General features: G+C 41.6%; 1 long non-coding RNA gene across 2 annotated transcripts in view; it reads left to right on the forward strand.

The window, feature by feature from the left end:
* The first annotated feature begins 4,657 nt into the window (after positions 1-4,657).
* LOC112071294 (uncharacterized) overlaps positions 4,658-8,818 on the forward strand; it is an 11,196-nt gene continuing 7,035 nt past the window's right edge. Inside the window, exon 1 of one of the 2 annotated variants that reach the window (XR_002894055.2) lies at positions 4,658-8,135. This is a non-coding gene — a long non-coding RNA (uncharacterized lncRNA). Of the gene's footprint in view, positions 8,136-8,633; positions 8,784-8,818 lie in introns of those variants that run through there. The other variant, XR_011475808.1, reaches the window with a different exon arrangement.

An 8,818-nucleotide genomic window follows, 5' to 3' on the forward strand; every position in this document is an offset into this window, starting at 1 on the left:
GTTACCTATGTACCTAACAAGTTTTACCTGTTACCTAGTACCTGAACAGATTTACCGTGTTACCTATGTACTAAACAGATTACCTGTGTAACCTATGTACCTAACAGTTTACATGTTACATATGTACCTAAACAGTTTACCCTGTTACCTATGTACCTAAACAGATTATACCTTGTTTACCTATGTACCTAGCAGTTTGTACCTTGTGTTACCTATGTACCTAACGGTTTTACCTGTGTTACCTATGTACCTAACGGTTTTTTACCTTGTTACCTATGTACCTAACAGTTTTACCTGTGTTCCTATGTACCTAACAGTTTACCGTGTTACCTATTACCTAACAGTTTTACATGTGTTTACTATGTAGCCTAACAGTTTTTACATGTGTTACCTAGTACCTAACAGTTTTACCTGTGTTACCCTATGTTACCTACAGATTTACATGTGTTACCAGACCTAAACAGATTACCTGTGTACCTATGTACCTAAACAGTTTTACATGTGTTACCCATGTACTAACAGTATTTACCTGTGTTACCTATGTACCTAACAGTTTTACAGTGTTACCTATGCACCTAAACAGTGTACCGTGTTTTACCTATGTACCTAACAGGTTTACCCTGTTTACCCTATGTACTAACAGTTTACATGTGTACCTATGACCCTAACAGTTATACCTGTGTTACCTATGTTACCTAACAGTTTTACCTGTTACCTATGTACCTAACAGATACCTGTGTTACCTATACTAACAGTTTTACTGTTTACCTATTACCTAACAGTTTCCTGATTTACCTATGTACCTAACAGTTTTTAACCTGTGTTTACCCTATGTAAGCCTAACAAGATTTACCTGTTACCTATGTAGCCTAACAGTTTCTACCTGTGTTACCTATGTACCCTAACAGTGTTTACCTTGTTACCTATGTACCTAACAGTTTTTACAGTTAACCTAGTACCTAACAGTTACTGTGTTACCTATGTACCCTAACAGTTTTACCTGTGTTACCTATGTACCTAACAGATTACCTGTGTTACCTATTACCTAACAGTTTACATGTTTGTTAGCCTATGTACCTAAACAATTTACAGTGTTACACTTAGGTACCTAACATTTACCTTTACCTAATGTACCTAAACAGATTTACCTGTGTTACCTATGTACCTAACAGTTTACATGTGTTACCTATGTACCTAACAGTATTACATTGTACCTATGCACCTAAACAGTTTTTACATGTGTTACCTATGCAAACCTAAACACAGTTTACATGTGTTACCTATGCCTAACAGATTTACCTGTTAGTTAACCATTTACCTAACAGTTTACCTTGTTACCTATGTAGCCTAACATTTACCTGTGTTACTATGTACCTAACCAGATTTACGTGTTACTATAGCCTAACGGTTTACCTGTTTACCTATGTACCTAACAGTTAACCTGTGCTTACCTATGTACCCTAACATTTTTACCCTGTGTTACCTATTACCTAACCAGTTTTACCGGTTACCTATGTACCAACAGTTTAACCGGCTTACCTATGTTACCTAAACAGTTTTACCATTGTTACTATTAGCCTAACAGTTTACATTGTTACCTATTACCTAAACAGTTTACCTTGTTACCTATGTACCTAACAGTTTTACAGTTACCTATGAACCTAACAGTTTACATGTGTTACCTATGTACCTAACAGTTTTACCTGTGTACCTATGTACCTAACAGTTTACCTGTGTTACCTATGTCCTAACAGATTACATGTTACCGTATGTACCTAACAGTTTTACCTGTGTTACTACTAGTAACCTAACAGTTGACCTGTGTTACCTATGGACCTAACAAGAGATTTACATGTGTTACCTATGCTACCTAACAGTGTTTACCTGTTTACCAGTGTACCTAACAGTTTTACATGTGTAACCTATTACCTAACAGTTTACATGTGTTACCTATGTACCTAACATTACCTGTGTTAACCTATGTAACCTAACAGTTTATGTGTTACCTATGCTTACCTAACAGTTTTACATGTGTTACCTAAATGGTACCTAACAGTTTTACCTGCTGTTACCATTACCTAACAGTTTTACCTGTGTGACTACTGTACCTAACAGTTTTACAGTGTTACCAGTTACCTAACAGTTTTACTTGTTACCTATTACCTAACAGTTTTACCTGTGTTACCTATGTTACCTAACAATTACCTGTGTCCTATGTACCTAACAGTTTTACCTGTGGTTACCTATGACCTAACAGTTTTACATGTGTTTTACCTTTACCATTACCTAACAGTTTACCTGTGTTACCATTGTAACCTAACAGATTACCTGTGTTACCTATGTACCAACGTGTTTACCTGTGTTACCTATGTACCTAACAGTTTTACCTGTGTTACCTATGTACCTAACATTTACCTGTTTACCTATGTACTAACATTTTACCTTGTACCTATTACCTAACAGATTACCTGTTTACTATGTACCTAACAGATTTAACCTGGGTTACCTATACCTAACAGATACGTTTACCTATGTACCAACAGTTACATGTGTTACCTATGTACCTAACAATTTACCTGATGTTACCTATGTACCTAACAATTACCTGTGTAACCTATGTACCTAACAGTTTTACCTGTGTTACCTTACGTACCTAACAGTTTTCATGTGTTAACCTATGCACCTAACAGTTTTACCTGTGTTACCTATGTAGCCTAACAGTTTTACCTGTCTGGTTACCTATGTACCTAACAGTTTTACATGTGTACCTATGTAACCTAACAGTTTTACCTGTGTTACTATTACCTAAACAGTTTTACTGTGTACCTGAGACCTAACAGTTTTACATTGTTACCTATGTACCTAACAAGTTTGACCGGTGTTACCTATGTACCCTAACAGTTTACCTGGTGTTACCTTATGTTACCTAACAGTTTACCTGTGTTACCTATGTACCTAACAGTTTTACCTGTGTTACCTATGTTCCTAAAGTTTACCTGTGTTTACCTATGACCTACAGATTTACCTGTGTTACCTATGTACCTAACGTTTACCTGTGTTAACCTATGTACCTAAAAACAGTTTTACCTGTACCTAGTTTACCTAACAGAATTTACCTGTGTTACCATGTACCTAGAACAGATTTACCTGTTGTACCTATACCTAACATTTTACCTGTGTTTTACCTGTTACCTATGCACCTAACAGTTATACCTGTGTTAGTGTGTTTACATGTTTGTTGTACCATTGCCATACCTTTTTTGTTTATTAGCATCTGCACGTGGTGGTGTGATTATTCCCCTGTTGCTCACCTCACGCTACGGCCCTGTGTTTCAAGTTCCGCTCCCCCGTCACACAATCAGTGTTGTAAACAGAACCGGTCTTGAGCGCTGCAGACGGACCGGAGTCGGTGTCGTCGACGGCATGAGCAGCCAAGCTCAACACTCATTGCCCCTCACCCGTCATACACACGCCACTTCTACGTACGAGCGCTCCAGACCTGCAGTCTCAAGGTGCAGGAACCCGCCAACGGCCAACATTGATACCTCCTGCACTGAGCTTTAATGATTTGTTGAGGGAGAGAGACCTGAGTGTAGGCTTTTGTCCTGTCACTACACTACACCACCTCTCTCAATCTACCCTCTACCTCTACCTCTCTCTCTCTACCTCTACCTCTCTCGCTCCCTCCTCTCTTTCTCTCTCTCTCCTCCCTCTCTCTATCTCTCTCCTCCTCTCCCTCCTCTTTCTTTCTTTCTTTCTTTCTTTCTTCTTCTCTCTCTCTCTTCTCTTCTCTCCTAATCTTTCTCTCTTTCTCTCTCTATTTCCCTCTCTCCTCTTTCTTTCTCTTCCCTCCCTCTTCTCCTCTCTCTCCCCTCCCTCTCCCTCTCTCCCTCTTCTCTCTCGCTCTCTCCCTCTTTCTCGCTCTCCTTCTCAATCTCTCTCTTTCTCTCTATCCCTCACCGTGTCCTTTATCCTCCCTCTTCCTCTCTCTCAGATCACACGGCCCAATACCAGAACGGTCTGATGGCGTCTCGTCTGATTCCTCCCCCCAGTCACCTGATTGCGGCCACCCCCGTCTGGAGGTACCCGCCCCCGTGGCACCGCCACCTCGCTTCTAGCTGACGACACCCCCACTCCGGAGAAAAGCCCTCTCCTGGCTGATGAGCCACCTCTCTCCTCAACGAGCAGTACGCCTCTCCTGGCTGATGAGACCACCTCTCTCTCAACGAGCAGTACGGCCCTCTCCTGCTGATGAGACCACTCCTCGACGTACTCCCTACACCTCTCTCCCAACGAGCAGAACTCTCTGCCTCACAACCACCACCACAACCATCAGAGAGCAGCATATGACACACACACTAGTACACACACTAATATGTGCGTTACCACACACTACCAGGACTGAGGAGAACTGTGTGTGAAGCACACACACACACACACACACTGACATTATGCCAAACGTTCTTGAGGAACGACTCCCCCCATTTTAAAGTCAACCCTGAGGCGGTAGTGTGTACAGTTCAGCTATTCCCCCCCTGTACCCCTCTTCTTCCAGCCATGGTCAGCCTTCCCCCCGACCCCATCTTCTTCCATCATGGTCAGCCCCCCTTACCCCCTCTCTTCAGCAGGCAGCTACCCCTGTACCCCCTTCTCCAGCAGGGTCAGCTAACCCCTCGGTTACCCCATCTTCTTCCAACAGAGTCAGCTAACCCCCTGTACCCCCTCTTCTTCCAGCAGGGTCAGCTAACCCCTGCTACCCCCTCTTTTCCAACAGGGTCAGCTAACCCCTCTGTACCCCCTATTCTTCCATCATGGTCAGCTAACCACCTCTACCCCCCTCTTCTTCCAGCAGAGTCAGCTAACCCCCGTACCCCATCTTCTTCCAGCAGGTCAGCTAACCTCCTGTACCCCCTCTTCTATCATGGTCAGCTATCCCCCTTGTACCCTCTTCTCTCATCATGGTCCAGCCTTCCCCCCGTACCCCATCTTCTTCCAACAGGGTCACTAACCCCCCTGTACCCCCTCTCTATCATGGTCAGCTATCCCCCTGTACCCCATTTCTTCCAGCAGGATCAGCGATCACCTCTGTACCCCTCTTTCAGCATGGCACAATGTCATTATTGGTCTGTCTGACTGCATTGTCTGTGTGTTTCTGCAAAGTGTGTGTGTTGTGTGTGTGTCGTGTGTGTGTGTGTGTGTGTGTGTGTGTGTGTGTGTGTGTGTGTGTGTGTGTGTGTGTACTGTAACAGAGTTAGGGACAGAGATCAAAGAAGACGACAGAGATGTCAGAAGCTGTGCTGTTGGAGAGGAGGACTAGGACCATGTGGAGGAAGGGGTATGAGAGAGCGAAGTAGAGCGAGATGGAGCATAGAGATAATGTGACATGGTAGTGGTGTTGGGCTCAATAGGACTGGACTGAGGGAGGTCCCTTAGGACCATTAGTTTTCTAGACTGACTAAACAAGGGATTTTTTTATATGGATTAACAGTTGTTTTTCTTCTCACTTTTATATAAAAAGTCCATCAGTGTTTCAGATATAGACAGGTCGTAGCTAGTTAAGGATGCCTACAGGGAGAGGTGTGTGTGTGTGTGTGTGTGTGTGTGTGTGTGTGTGTGTGTGTGTGTGTGTGTGTGTCCTCCACCTTGCTGTTTCCTGGTCTGCTCTGTCTCCACTGTCAAGCCACACCACTCAGGGAGACTCAAATAAACAGATAGAAGCACCATCAACAACAACAACACAACAACATCCGCATGTGTAGTAACCCCCAACCATTAATTAACGCCAACTATACAGCTGAAGACAAAAGACCAATCAGAACAAAGCATGTCAAAGAGGAAACTAATATATGTTATAAATATGTAATAATACTATATTGAAAAAAGAAAATGCTATTTATTAATTCCATGTATGCTGAGAGAGGGGAAAACGTGTCTGTTGGTTTGTATTTGTGGATATTCATGTCAAGGTGTATAGTAGATTCAATGGTCTTTATGAGTTTCCTCCGACTTCTATGGGGAAGGCGTAAATAAAAGACAGCTAGTCTTTTAGCTAGGGGCTTCTCCTTTTCCCCAAAGATGCCAATGGATTCATCAGGGATGGACCACCAGTGTGTGTTGTAAGACAATCAATATGATGATGATGAATGTGGCAGATGTGTAGGGTACGTTACTATAAAGGGGACTGAGAGCCCTTTCCTGCTTTCAGATGGACTGGGGACTGGGGTGAGAGGCCCTGGGTCGAAGATTTTGGGGTGGAAAAACTTAAAGGTTTGTTTCTGTCTGTGTGACCAAGTGGCAATCACATTCGGGAACAGTAACCTAATTAGAAAAATGCCTCCTGTCCTGACAAATATACCTTCATATATATATAATTGACTATTTATTTTGCATAAAATTCAAGTTGTATATTTGAGATTTTTTTTCTTCATTGTAAATTTTGTTGTCTGTGTTTTATAATCTAGCGTTTTCATTGAGAATATTGTCATTATCACGATGAGATTCCTTTTAAATGTAGCAGTTGAACGGGGTGGTTGACAGCCAGTCCAGTGCACAGTGAATCCGTTTTATGCTTTAGTCTCTAGACCCATCTCATCAGTCCTAAATCATATATTATATTTCCCAGACCTGTCCTGCACATTTGCCCATGTATCGATCTATTGAATAACACTGTGACATTATCATTTTACCAAGTCTATAGTAGTTGTCCAAATTAACAGCATTGTTTTACCAAATAATTAATTCATCTTTACAATTCATCTTTTATATTAAATGTTTTACACAAAAAAAAGCACAGTACCACTGCAGATTCCACAAAAAGGACACAGTCACCAAAGGGATATATTCTCTATCTAAAGTAATATCTTTGTGCTGGACTGGTATGGGCCAACCCTCACCTCCTTTAAAACAAGTGTTCACATTGATCATGGAACCAGAACTGGACTGTAACTCTCCTGAAGGGGAATGGGCAAGCACTTTTTTCTACAACTTTATTTTTCATTTTTAATAGTTGGGATGTGGTGTAGTTATGAATCCAAAGGATGGGGATGAATTCTGTGGAGAAAAAATAAATAAGAATCTCCCTTTAAAAAAATAAAAATAAAAATTGTAATGATTCAGGGTTAGTATGTTATGTTGAACTGTACGCCTTGTTCAGAGCCAATGTGACTCTGAGTGGTCTAGACAGACACAGGGAATATTAAAAATACCTTCAAATATATGTTTCCCTGTGACATCAATGCATGACTTAAGATTTTTTTTGCACACTCGTCGTGGATGTAAAAGCATAGGATTGATGTAAACATTTCCACCATTGCTAAATCCATGCAAGAGAGTACGCAAGTGCACACTCGTGGAGAATTGGTACATGTCCTATGTGACTATTGGACATAATTAAGTAGGATAGGATTTGGTCTGACGTGACCTGCAGCCCATCTGATACATTTGATCATTTTGATTATTTTCCAAAAGTTATATATTTCTGCTGAATAAATTACATTGACATTGAAAGCTGACGTTGTAAACTGCTGTTATCAACTGAGTTTAAATATGGGGCTCGTCAGTCATGATTACAGATTACATTGTAATGTATATGGTGTATTGATTGGAAAAGCCAAAATGGTCGCTGGTGAATAACTTCTACTCATCGAGTGGTAGGCTTTCCCATGAAATGTTCTTGAAGAAACGCCTAAGAATAGATGGCTTAGTCATTTTATACCGATTCACTTCAACTAATAAATTGTGAGGAAGGCATGATGGACTAGAATGTATGATGTAATGAAATTCATCACATGGTGCAGTCCAATGTGGATGTTCTTCACACTGCCTTCGACACATTTAGCTAATCTTGGGTCCGTTTCTTGGACACAGATTAAGCCTTGTCCTGGATTAAAAAGCATATTTCAATGGATAATCTTCACTGAGCATATTTATTCCAGGACTGGGCTTAATATGTGTCCGGGAGACTGAATCCCTTCTGTCTCAGACTTAGTGGTAGTACCTGTCTACTGTAGCAATGTGACCACTGACCAGGTGAACACCCCCCAACCAGAACAGGGCTCTCCAACCCTGTTCCTGGAGAGATACCCTCCTGTAGGTTTCCACTCCAACCCTGTTCCTGGAGAGCTACTGTCCTGTAGGTTTCCACTCCAACCCTGTTCCTGGGGGCTAAAGCCATTCAGATTTAAAAAATGCTATTTTTTTTTACTTACGAACACCTATGCAGACACATCGATGACTGACTGCCACAACTTCTTCAAACATGAATGAGGTGTCATTGTCTGACAATCAATGGTCTCTTTTTTTTGTGTTATTATTTTTCTTGTGGTCAGAAATGGCATGGCCTGGTAACCAATACCATGTGTGTAAATCAGGAAGTGAAATTCAAAGATTGAGCGGAAAGGCGATAGTGCCTGTCAAATATCATCATGTTTCCTAAGATGTTGCATCACTGGGATTCTGTTGCTGGTTCAGTTCTGGGATATCCATGACAACAAAGACCCAGGCTGAATCCAAAATGGAACCCTATTCCCTATAAAGTGTTCTACTTTTAAAGGAGGTGGGAAATAATAGATTAAGTTCATTGTGACTTCACAATATGACCGAGCCGAGATAAAGGAACTATCTCACATCTGAAAGTCCATGAAATGTAAGCAGGCTTGACATCACAGGCTATTTTGATTGACGATATTAAGAAATTATAGAATAGAACCAACCCTGTTCCTGGAGAGCTACCCTCCTGTAGGTTTCCACTTCAACCCTGTTCCTGGAGAGCTACCCTCCTGTAGGTTTCCACTTCAACCCTGTTCCTGGAGAGCTACCC

This window comes from Salvelinus sp. IW2-2015, unplaced genomic scaffold (genome assembly GCF_002910315.2).
Source record: "Salvelinus sp. IW2-2015 unplaced genomic scaffold, ASM291031v2 Un_scaffold1572, whole genome shotgun sequence".
Classification (NCBI taxonomy): domain Eukaryota; kingdom Metazoa; phylum Chordata; class Actinopteri; order Salmoniformes; family Salmonidae; genus Salvelinus; species Salvelinus sp. IW2-2015.